At 37.9% G+C, this 12,964-nt stretch overlaps 1 protein-coding gene across 4 annotated transcripts in view; it reads left to right on the top strand.

Annotated features, from left to right (window-relative positions):
* Nucleotides 1-6,406, top strand: part of CPSF6 (cleavage and polyadenylation specific factor 6) — a 42,072-nt gene extending 35,666 nt beyond the window's left edge. For all 4 annotated transcript variants that reach the window (XM_073651759.1, XM_073651757.1, XM_073651761.1 and 1 more), the window contains exon 10: nt 6,025-6,406. The gene's annotated coding sequence lies outside the window, so the exon portion shown is untranslated. The remainder of the gene's footprint in view (nt 1-6,024) is intronic.
* The last annotated feature ends 6,558 nt before the right edge of the window (nt 6,407-12,964 follow it).

Raw genomic sequence — 12,964 nt, 5'->3', positions numbered from 1 at the left:
TTGTTCTCACACTGAGAAGAGTAAATCCCTGCAGAGCATCTGTAAAGAACAACAGAGGCAAAGTGAGAATTATCCCCACCCCCCTTGAGCCCTGACATTGGTCACTAATCTTTGCAGTAATCACCGTTTAGTGCAGACATTAGTGTCTAATGTGACCAGTGATGAGGGAGCTACCTTTACTTTATCAGTGTATGTCTCACAGACCTCTCTGCAGTGCTTCCCTCTGCCTGTCTCCCTGCGTTCTCACACTTAGAGCAGAGCAACGTGCAGGCAGAGAACACAGTGAAAACATAAAAGGAATCTGTCACTGGGTTTTTGCTACCCTATCTGAGAGCAACATAATGTAGGTGCGGAAAACCCTCATTTCAGTGATGTATCACTTACTGGGCTGCTTTCTGTAGTTTTGATAAAATCCCTGTTTTATCTGTTGCAGATCTACCAGTTCTCTGTATGTTGAGCTCTTTATAACCCCACCCACACCACTGATTGGTATCTTTCTGCCCATGTACAGTGTAAGCTGCCAATCAGTGTTGGGGTTAAACAGCTCATGAACTGTAAGCTTATGATTATTGGCAACAAAGAGAGGTTTTTCTTTTAGACATTTGGTAAATTGGGCTTTTAGTGTCTTTCCCACTAGTTTCCTATTTCATAGTCCTACCCTATTCATGATAATTAAGGGAAGCTGTCAATCAAAGGATGCATCAAGCATATGAATAAGTCAGGTATATGTGCTTTCCTTTACATAATATATGCTGAGATGATGATGATTAGGACAGTTTCTTTTTGTTGTGTTTTTTTTCCAAAATTGGGCATTGAGTAGAGAATGTTATATAATAAACATTAGTTAAGCACTGAGCCCCTACCAATACCAGAAGTCATGAGGTCCTGTCCGCTATTTATGTGACTGCTTCTGGTAGTCACTAGCCTCACCAGTGATGTTTGCATGTACAGCCAGTGATTGAATGCAGTAGTCAGGTAAATGATGGATGGGGATATCATCCCATCCGGTTCAAGCCGTAATTTATCTTTATTTTATAACATTTTCTATTTGACCAACTTTTAAAATAAAATCCCTGAAAAAACCCTTTTTATGTTTACTGTTTTGTTTCCTGTAAATGTGTGCAAAACACTTGTTTGTAAACATCAATCTTGTTCAGAACCCGTTCATTATAAATATATATATTTATGTTGGATATTCAGAGATTTGTAATATTTTTATCTGATAACTCTTTAAAAATAAATTTTATTTCACCCCTTAAAACTTGCGTTTTGCCATGATTTAGTATCTTCACTCCCCAGCTTCTCTTGCCTTCCCTTTTTTAGGATGCCTAGTTGTCTCACAATGATAATGCGCTATGAGTAATAGTACACCCAATTTTACTCTAATAAATCCGCCCTTGGTTTTTAAAGGTTTGCATCAGCATTTGTGTTACGTGGGAATGAAAACTCATAGTAGTGTGTTTTTGCAGCCGTAATGTGTTGCTACGCTAAATAATTTTGTACTTGAGGATTATGTAATTTGAATTTCAGGTTTTAATAATAGTGTTACTCTGCCTATTAAACATACACTAATATGAAATACTGTCCTAAACCTAACTAGTAAATTAATTTGTTGTAATCCGTTGTAACTCTATTGCAATCTTATTGTACAGTGTTCCCAGTGAACTTTAAAGATGCAGCTATACAGCGATTTTGGCCGCTACGCACAATCAAAGATCGCTTTCTGCCTCTGCTACGTCGCAGTATAATGCAGGTAAATGGGGTTGCATTGTGACTGCTAGGGTACCCTGACAATCAGGTTGCAAAAAGTCAGGCCCAGTTGGATTTTTTGCAACTTGCTTGTCATGTTGGCCTGTGTCACATTATGACCCCATTCACCTGTATTACTCCACAATATATCAACGGCACATCTCGATCTTTGGCCGCAAGAGACCTGTGTTGTGGCCAAAATCGCAGTAAAACCACAATTTGCATTAGTACATTCTTATTTTATAAATGTCATATGTTTCCAATATAGAAAGGTGAAGTTTGCCATTTGCCTAAACATTTGTAGCAAAGTCCTGAATTTCCCTGTTCAGCAGTGTTAACACATGTAGTATTAAAAAAAACATTAGAAATTGTGTAAGGAATGTATACTTTAGGATGCATTTCAATATTCTTCTCTATCTTTATCATGGGAGAATATATTACATGTGATGCTCTAAACCCTTTCCTATTGCTGAAAATAGATTTACCAATATATGGTCTTTCTTTCGCAATAAATAACTGTGTATATAAAGTCAAATAAAAGCCCAGCCCCTAAATGTGTACATTGATTAGTGTACTGCCCAAATGCAAGTTAGTTTTTTTCTTGTTGTGTTTTTTTTTTATATATTCTTCGTTCCTTTTTAAATCACAAACCAAGTGTAATTGAAAAATTCCCTTACCGCAGTGCTGTCCATGTCTCATCGTTCTGCGACAACTAGGCGAACTCAGGTCCTTGCATTTTAAGGCTCCCTTATTTTCACTTTCTAGCTTAAACAACTTTATAATTTTGTAATATTTTACCTTAGTGATCTGTATCCACTAGTAAGAATACAAAAAACATTTTTTAGCTTTAATGGACACGCTACCTCTGTCTTGCACTGTGTTGCTATGTTTTTTTTTGTAGCTTAGAATATTGGATTCATACAAATCCTGTTATAAAGCCTGTACTTGCTGCATGATTATTGTACCTCTACCTACAAATCCTCTTTCCAGAAAATCATAGTTAATTGTCTGTCATGTTTGACTAATATTGGATACTGACACAGTTAAAGGTCCACCTTAAAGTGAATCCGTTACCAGGTTTTTGCTATGTAATCTGAGAACACCATAATGTGGAAACAGAGACCCTGATTACAGTGATGTGTCATTTACTGGGCTGTGTTTGCGGTTTCAATACAATCAGTGTTTTGCTAGCAGGAGATTATCATTACAGGACAACTGGCCTTGTGCCTCCTAGTCCAACCAGGCCCCCAGCAGGTCTGTCACTATATAGTGCACACAGAAAGCTGTGGTGTGGACAGGGCTATACACAGCTCAAAAACTGACCTCTGCTAGATCTGTAGTAGAGAAAAGTAAGTGATACATTGCTGTAATCGGGGTCTCTGTCCCTACATCATGCTGCTATTGGATTACATAGAAAAACTGCTGACATATTCCCTTTAAAGGTATAAATTTATTTAATTTTTAAAATAAATATATATATATTTTAGATAGGATCTTTGCCAGCTTAGGCTTAGTTTACAACTGTTTGTGCTTCACTTGACATATTGGCATCAAAGGGATATTGATATATTTGTGACAATTTGATGGCTGTAAAAAAATGCAAGAGTACAATAGGGTCTTATCCAGGTTACAGATTGATAAAAGAACAGTAGAACCGCTCACCTTGTGGAGTGGTGTGAGACACAACACCTAAAAAGCCTGGAATCCAGATGCAGCAGCTTCCATAAAATGTCATGCCAGGTATGGAAGCCACTTTGCGCCCTCCGGAGCCACGACAAACCAGCAGCCAGGCTAAAATGCCGGTCCACTGTCATCGAGTTTCACAATGGGGCGGTATTCCTTTGCCTTAGTGAGACACAGGTGCTGATCCGTTCACTGCCGTCATCCATGGTTGTTGGTTTGTCGTGGCTCCGAAGGGCGCGGAGTGGCTTCTATTCCCAGCACTTCATTCTGACAATTTGATGGCTAATGATCAGATAGCCCTCTGTCCCTTGAATCATTAATGTTTGGTGATCAGTCACATGTTTGGATTTTACAACATTTGTTACTTGTGAAATAAATATCTGGTTTATGATCTCCTGCGCCACAAGCAGCATTGCGGACATACTGATGTTGTAAAAAGAAAACTGCCTTATTAACTGCGGTGGGGATGTGGTTAAAACTAGAATAGAATTTTTAGCATGCTGTACATATATTGACTGGATATTGATTAATACTTGTAAATACCTGTATAAAACACACATTTTCAGTATTTATAGTTGGTGAGTTCACATGTAACCATTTGTGTTCTTAAAAACTTGTGTATTGCAGAAAATAATGCACCCCTCCTGGATAATAGTTTACACTTTGTTTCTTTGGCATGAATAGAAGGACTCTGATCTTATACTTTAACCTACTAAACACTTCGTTACATTTTTTCCCAGGATATGCAGAAGGGGTGTATTATTCCTAAAATGACTTGTAACCTATTCTCATGTAGTGCTATTTGTATATTTTTGGAACAAATCTCTTCATATTTGATATGTATGGCACAATTTGTCTGATCTATTTTCAAGTTGTTATAAAGTGCGCTTCCAGTGTTGCTGGTGTTATTCTCCTGACATAAGTTTACATCTGATAGCTGGAGGCGCAGCAAAGAGGTTTGAGAGACTTTGGAAATGATATCGGTTGATAAGGCAGCCAAGTCTCTGCTGTCACAGTCAGGGTGTATTTTCATTGGCCAATCGACTACATGCAAGCCGATCAGCAGTCATTTAATGGCCTGTTTAGACAGGCCGACCACACTTTCATATGCACGGAACGATCTTTAGTACAGTTTTTCTGTGAGCATACATATCCTTGTTCTCTGCAGCACATGACCTGTTTACACAGAATGATGTGCTGTCGAGAAAAATGATTTTTCTAAAGACTGCTTAGATAGGCTGCTATGAGCATTCCTGGGAATGTTTTGAGCTGATTGGCTAGTGTAATGCACCATTAAGCTTCTGTTTGGAGATTGATAAGTCAGCAACATTACAGCTACACTGTAAAGCTCATTTAACAAGGTTTACAAATGAACATTATAAGCTTAGTTCCACAATATCATGGTACTGCACTTGACTTGTAATGAAAAAGATAATATGAAGATATGTAATGACTGTTATAGCCAAAGCATGTGTTTTTGGTAATGTCTGGTTCAACCCAATAGGAACAATGAGGGATTTTGTAATTTATGGCTATTTTTTGTAACCCTCAAACAGGGTATGTTCACAAAGGTAAGATAAATCTGACCCATATTGTCAATGGCCAAAATCTGAGCCAACAATCGGGTTTCTGTTGTACCACTGTGCCACAAATTTGCAGTTTTATTTGCCACAGATCCACATGAATTTTAGTCACATTGTCATTGCGAGGGGCAATTTTTTTTCCTTTAATATGCTTCTTATTCTCGTGGTACCAAAGATCTGTGAATGGGATTGCAGAAACCCGATTGTGGTCAAATTTTGGTGAGGAATCTGCTCTGGAATCCATGTGATGTCTGACCTATGTGAACATAGTCTTAGTTTTTTTAATGTTCCATCTGAAAATATTTTCTTCTACTTTAGCACATAGCAAAAGGATGGCATTTTAATTTGAAAATTAGAATACTTCTGAAAACACTGCCCCCAACTCATCAAAACCGGCAACTTTTTTAGCAGGTCTTAATGAGAGGGCGTGCTGAAGTCAGATGCTCCTGATTCATGAGGTGGTGCACTCCTGGCTAGTGGCATGCACCTTGATGCCTTAAGCCAGAAATCTCATTCCAGTCATGAACTAAAAGTTCTGTGGTGTCACGTCCTAGGGGAAACTGGTTTAAATATGGTAAAAGTTGTAACATTTTGGCGCAACTCCCGAATTTTGTGCTGTTTCAAAGCTTTTATGCCATTTTTTGGGGTTTAAAAGCTTTGATGAATCAGGAACATTGTGTTAATGATCTAATGAAGTGTACATTTGTTGGTATTTTGTGTTATTATAAATGATACTGCTTAGACATTGTTCCCTATTTTTATAGCTTATACTTGTTTGTGTATATCACTAGTTTACATTTGTGTATGACTGTTTTAGTATCTGCTATAAATGTATTTGGCGAATAAACTTTATTCTAATACTACACAGTCATATATGCATGGAAAAGTTGGGTAACTACCCTTTTAAAGCTGTAATATTTATTGAGTTGTCAATGGTAGTGTTCGGACGAGAATTGTCTATGCCATGTCCTGTATCAAATCTACATCACAAAATTTTAACACGTTACAGCTGACAGAAGAGGAGCATCTTGAAAGATCAACACCTACTCTTCACAGAAGACACTTGGCCTTCAGTTTGCTTCACGACTCAGTTTCTGAGACCATATGGATTAAAATGAACAGATCTAGATGTGAATAAAGCAAATCTGCAAACATGGTAACCAGTAGATCTACTTATATTTTTAAGTTGCTTAAATGTTTTATTTGACTGAAACCTGTGTGACGTAAACATTAACAGCTCTTGCAACTTTGGGTATGCATTAAATTGCCAACTGCTAATGTCCAGTTCTTTCTTGTTTTTATAGTTGTTTGTTCCTGTTCATGTTCTAATGTTTGTACATCACACCACCTCGATTACAAGATGTGGTATTGTAATAAACTGTTTAATGGGGCTGATGTGTAAAGCTGTTCAAGTTATTTGCTGTTTACACCTCAGGGAAAGGCTTGTTTTAGCAATATGTTGATTTTATTTCTTTAACCACAATTTGCAATCATTGGGTGCCCATTATTCATGTAAATTGACTGACTTTAGATGTATTTGTTAGTTGGCTACATCACTGTTGGACAATTTTAGTCATTAATTTGTATATTACTATATTTGGTAGTAAATGGTGTAAACCAAATAATTAGTTTAGTCGGTGCATGCCATAAATGTGTATCTAATCGGCCACCATTCCATCTTCCATTTATGACTATGTATGGAAACTTGTGTTGGACAATTAATCACTAAGTGTCACCCCTGGTTTTGCAAATTTGCTTCTGTTTAGAAAATGTCAATTTTAAATTCCAGTGTAATTCCAGCAGTTATTGAATAGATTTTTACCTGTTCCCACTAATGCATCAACCTATGGCGGAATGACTAATTTATCTACTCAATACTAGTTTTCTTTCTGTGAAAGATGCAATGTAGATCTTATCTACTTCTTATATTGGACTGCTTTAGGATGCCAAGTTTTCAAGACCGTTGGTGACATGGTTACCTATACACTGCTTGAATACTGTTGCAGGTTCTTCCAGCAGTACTTTTTCTTCTGTAGTAAAATAGACTGCAAGCTGTATGCACAAAATTTGAGACTAAAGGGTCTTACTTAATAACACGCCAAGGAGTTTCCATTGCTTATGCCTTTTTATGATCAGTGGTTCAATTATCATGCAACGTGATATTGTATAAAGATTGTTTTTATAATGCGTTTGTCACCAAATTAGTGAAACAGAACCAGGTAAGTATTTTATCATGATTTTACCTTTCCCCACATGTGTTTTTTACAGTTTTTAGTCCTAGTGGATTGACTGGAAAACAGATTTCACTTTTAAAATTAAAAAATAAAATCTATCTCCACAACATTGCTGTCCCTCTGGGCTATTTGCCCACTGACTGCTTCTTGTAATAGACACAATCCCCTTCTAGCGCTCCTTTTTACTGCACACGGATGAGCAGTAGACTGATGGCCGAGAACCAATGGCTTTGGAACCATACTATTCTCCATTATAGGCTGTGGTATTAATATCACCTTTGTCTAACAATAAATGGAGATTCTCCTCTATCAGAAATAAAAGGTCTGCCCATCCACGCTTGAATAGCGCCAATGTCTGGTATATTAACTGAAACTGATTTGCTTTTAACTTGCAATACTAGACACAGTCCATGGATAATGATTTAAAATGAATTGATTGAGCTGCTATATCAGACACAGCTCATGGACGAGTGCCGCTGTTTCTGTAAACGGAGAAATAGAACCCTTTTAATTTTGTCTTAAAACCTCATCCTATTCAGGTATTTATATTTGTATATTTATTTCTTTTGTATAAAAAAAAAAGACTTAAACATTTTGTATGGACTGGCTATAAAGTGATTGCTTGGTATTACATCTTTGTCATTTCTAGTAAACTTTCTTACCATATAAAACTAAATTTAGACAGCGATTTTCTTCTGTACATACTCAACTCTTGTTCTCCTTTGTAGAACGTGTTCAAATAGCAAGTTTGCTTGTGGTTAAAGACTTGAAAGTATTTTTAATCTAGCTGTACTATATTTTTGCCAATATAGGTTGCTGATGTAAATACCACATGTATGTGGACATGTTAAATTTATATTCCTAGGATTGCTCATGTGGTACAGTCACTTAGCTAGGAACCTGTTCTTTTAACTGTGAAGTGTGTAACTTTGAAGTGTTTTTTTTACACTGCTTTGCTTATTAGTTATAGGTAAATCTTGGGTGTTTAAAGAGTATTAGATGCTTGATTTCGTGTCATCCAATGTTATAATGTTAATTGTTTGAAAAAAAAAAAAATAAACTGCTTATTGATCTTCGACATGAAAGCACTGTTTGAATTGGTTTTACAAACCAAGGACATCTAACTGTAAGTAAGGTTGGTTTCTTGTATTAACATTTGTTCTCACAAGTCTATAAAAGGTCTCAGCTGAAATAAAAAGGTGTTCTGAGGTTTGTGTTTAACATTTTTTTTTTTTGGAACATGGCCTCTTGAAAATACAATTCATAAGCATGTATTCTTAAATTGTCGTTCTGTTATTTCATAGAAACGTATGACTAAATTGACAACTGGGTGTTAGCATTCCCTTGGTGACACACCCCTTTAACTGGCAGCACTAATTGGGTGGTGTCAGTGGGTAAGAACTCCACCAGCTGGTAACACCCACATCTAGTAGGCATGCGAGATAGATTGTACAACTTGGTTATGAAAAATGAGTTGTTCATAATGCATTTTATTTTTTACTAGAAAAGATATCAGGATAGCGACCATGTCCACTTTTAAGATAAATCCATGCTATTTATTTAAAGATACCTTATCAATATACTTATTTTTTTCAATTATGTCTCCAGATTGCTTTTTCTGCATTTGGATAAATTACTATATAGCCACATGAACAAAATATTCTCCTCTGTGACTCCCACCACACACCTTACAGTAACTGTCCTGATAATTATTTTCATTTATAGGAAATCTGTCAGTATTTTTTTTGCCACCCAATCTGAGAGAAGCGTGATTGACTGGCAGAAACCCTGATTCCAGTGATGTCACTTACTGGGCTGCATGATGTAGTTTCATCAGCAATTGATTATCACTAGACTACCTTTTGTCTCATAGTACCCTGACTCCCACCACTGATTGGCAACTTTCTGGGTACATTATCCATTGTCAGAAAGCTGCTAATCAGTGGTCTGCGCTGCTAGATCTGTCGCAGATAAAGAGCCTTTATCAAAACTACTCCAAGCAGACCAGGAAGTGATGCATCATGCTGATTTCAGATTACATGGTAAAAATCTGCTGACAGGGTCCCTTTAACAAAATTGCTGCTTCTATTTATTAGAGGGTGTGCACACTTTTCCAGCCACATTAGAATGTAGGAGCCAGCCAGCTGGTTGTTGGATCAAGTATCCTTAGATACTATGGTTGGTGGCACTGAATATGATTGGAGTTAGACTTTCAAAGTCAGTTACTGAAAACTGGCAATGTAAAGATTAAGATGCCCGCAAAAGAATACATCAGAGACTAACATGAATTATGCCAGAAAAACAAGTGAAGTATGCAGTATAACTGCCTTTGTTTGCAACTATTAACTAGTAACAGTATGGCTGTGTTTAACAAGATGTCCATTGACTTGAAGAGGTTATCCAGCACTGTTCACTTCTGCATCATAGGTGAGTGGTGGCAGTGAATTTCGAGATGCATGCACTGCTGGCAGGAATCATGCTGGTTTCTTGTTCTAATGAACACGGCACGTGCACGAGTCTTAGTAGGTGTGTGGGTTTGTAACATCAGCACTGCTCACCTCCGATACAGAAGTGAGCTGCACCAGATAACCACTTTAACATAACTAATTCCTATGAGCCAAAACTCCATTAGCAATATTGATGAATTAGCCAAAGAATTACGGTGAGTGGCACAGTTGTTAATATAAATACATTCAAAAGTTGTGAAAATATCAGTAGTAATCTCTCCTATTAAATGTTCTTTTTTCAGTAGATGATGGTAAATAAATAAAATAAAAAATGAATGCACATTCTAATATACTTTAATACTTAAAGGAGTTGTCCTGTCAAAAGCGGTAAGTCTGCAGTCACTCTGTGTGACTGCGGAATTGTGAATCCCCCCTGTGCTCGCACTGTGCGCTGCGGGGATTTGCCGGTTTTAGACCCGGGACCAGAGGGTATGTATGTTCCAGTTGTATGGGGTGAAGTCACGCCCCGTCTAGTGATGCAGATGGCCAGTGGGAGTGTCCGAATAGAAGGCGTGGCCTCGTTCCATACAAGTGTATGGAGCGACGCCACGTCCACTGGCCGGGCGTGTATATAACTCATACATACCCTCCGATCCCGGGTCAGAACCGGCGAATCCCCGCAGCGCACAGTGCGTGCACTGGGGGGGGGGGATTCATAAGTCTGCAGTCACACAGTGTGACTGCGGACTTATCATTTTTGACCGGACAACCCCTATAATTACAGAAGTATAATTATACATGATTTCTGAAAACACTCCAGTTAGTAACTGAAGCAATACTACATAGTTTACCTCTTTCAGATGAATTTGTAAGCTGCTGGGGCCACCCTCAATCTTTTGCTTTAGGGTAGTCATATTAGCCAAGTATCTTGTTTCCAGTGCCCATTTTGCAGCTAAGACAGAATGTAAGTAAGCAAATTACTTGAGCACAAACGGTATGGTAGTAAATATAGAAAGTAAAATCAAAGTAATTTTAAAGTAATATAACTTAGTATTACATCAACACCATAGAGATGGGTACATGTGCTGAAAGGATCATTACATGCCCAGAAGTAACATTGGTGCAAAGGTGACTGTCCTAAATTGCACAGTTGTTTGGAGTAATAGAAATTACAACAGGGCCGTGGGTAACCTGTCACCTGATTCATGCTGCCCAAGTTACAGGCAGCATGAATCAAGTCATATGCTCTCTTTAAAGAGAATCTGTCACCCCCTAGCACTTTTCTGACCTCTAATATCGGCATACAGGTGATAGAAATGTAAATCTATACTAACCTGTATGCCTCATATTAGAGGTCTTGTGGCTGTGAAATTGCTTTTTATTTCTTCTGCATTATCAGGTGTTCCCCTCTGGGGGACGTGAAGAAATCCCGCCTCTACAATGGTACATAGACAGCAGGGTGAAGTGCGAAGGCATGGGATCTTGCCATAAAGACTGCACATCACAGGGCACTGTGATGTGCAGGGGAGGGGGGAAATCTTTAAATTAAAACAGGGATTTCTTCCCGTCCCTGGGACTGGAACACATGATAATCCAGAAGAAATAAAAAGCTATTTCACAGTCGCAAGACCTCTAATATGAGGCATACAGGTTAGTATAGATTCACATTTCTATCACCTGTATACCCATATTAGAGGTCAGAAAAGAGCCAGGGGTGACAGATTCCCCTTAAGGAGAATTCAAGATGAAAATTGATGGGTACCTTTTTTTTCTTTTTGTAAGGCTCGTAAATACATTCTTTGCCAAGGAGGAAATTTATTTTGTGGTGTTATGTCAGACATAGTATATTCACAGGAAGTACCGTATAATGCTCCCAGCACTGTAACTTTAGTTTGTCAAGAAAACTGGTTCCTTGACGGACCACTCTGCAAAGTAGTTTGAGAAAGTCACAGGCTGGGCTCTGTCGGGAATGTTTTCTTCCTCCTTTCTTTCCTCCATTTCTGTCTCCCCAACTCTTTTTTTTCTTTCCTTCCCTCCCTACCTCTCTCACTCACCATGTAAGTCTAAAGGTGTTCTAAAAAGAGTCAACAAATCCAAAAGCTTGATCTGTCACCAGACTTCAGATCTAACCTGCATACACAATTACATTTCTGAACCATTATGAGACTAATGTACTTAAAACTGTTACAATGGTTATAGATTCTTGATATCAAAATGCACATTTTTTTTAGTATTATGTGAAATCTGGTGACAGATCTGACTTAATAGGAACCTGTCATGTTGAAAATGGTATATAATCTGTAGGCAAGATGTTATAGAGCAGGAGGAGCTGATCAGATTGATATGCATTTTTGGAAGAAATGTTTCAATAAAACTTGCATTTTAATCAGTGACATCCATGGTGATTGTATGCAGAGTCCAGTCAGTAGGTTGTCCTATTCAGTGATTGACACTTCCCTATATGACACTGCATGCAAAGATAGCTGTCAATCATTGAATAGGACGCTCGCTGGATTTGCAAACGAACAAATACAAAATACTTATTTTCCCACAAACCTCTTTACTGCTCAGTTTTTTTCTTCTCTCCAAGATCGGAATGCATGTACAATGTGACAAGTTCCCTTTTAATAAATTAGAATGTAGAGCGATGCACATGCTTGTCACCTCTCCAAGCTTATAGCTCAATGCAGTCAGCTACTACTTGCATATCCTTGCTTCATATGGTGTAAATGAAGACATATCCAAACTCGTAAAATAAGAAGCGTCTTGTAAATACTATACCTTCTCCCCTTGATTACTAAGGGACTGTAATTCTTCCATTTCTGCTAGCTTGTAAATCACTTTTTTTTTTTTCCCCCTGGGACAAAGCTTTGACAAAATATGTTATCAGAATGGCATATCCAAATTGCCTCTTCAGAGAGGAAGAGGACTTTAAAGTGAACCTGTCACCAGGTTCTTACCATATGAGGTAAGACTACCTCTTTTCAGCCTTGAAATACAACATTCTATAATGCTGTAACCTAGTGATGGGTTCCCTTTAAGTCGTGTGCCACCTATTGGAAGTAACAATCCAAGAAAACAAAATATCAACCCTTTAACAAGCCTTGCCACATGACTTTATATAAAAGCCAAACCATAATCTCAGTTTGGAGACATGTGCTTTTGTGTGTTAACCCCTCAGTGCAAAGGATGAGATCTGATTTTTCTGCATGAGAGCCTGTGACTGGTGTCTTAAGGGGTAAGGTTTCTCCTTGTGGAGAGTGACATG

This window comes from Phyllobates terribilis, unplaced genomic scaffold, assembly GCF_046119375.1.
Source record: "Phyllobates terribilis strain yellow unplaced genomic scaffold, ASM4611937v1 Scaffold_11__3_contigs__length_659146591, whole genome shotgun sequence".
NCBI lineage: Eukaryota > Metazoa > Chordata > Amphibia > Anura > Dendrobatidae > Phyllobates > Phyllobates terribilis.
Note: the sequence above shows the minus strand (reverse complement) of the source record. Positions and strands in the feature narration are given on the sequence as shown.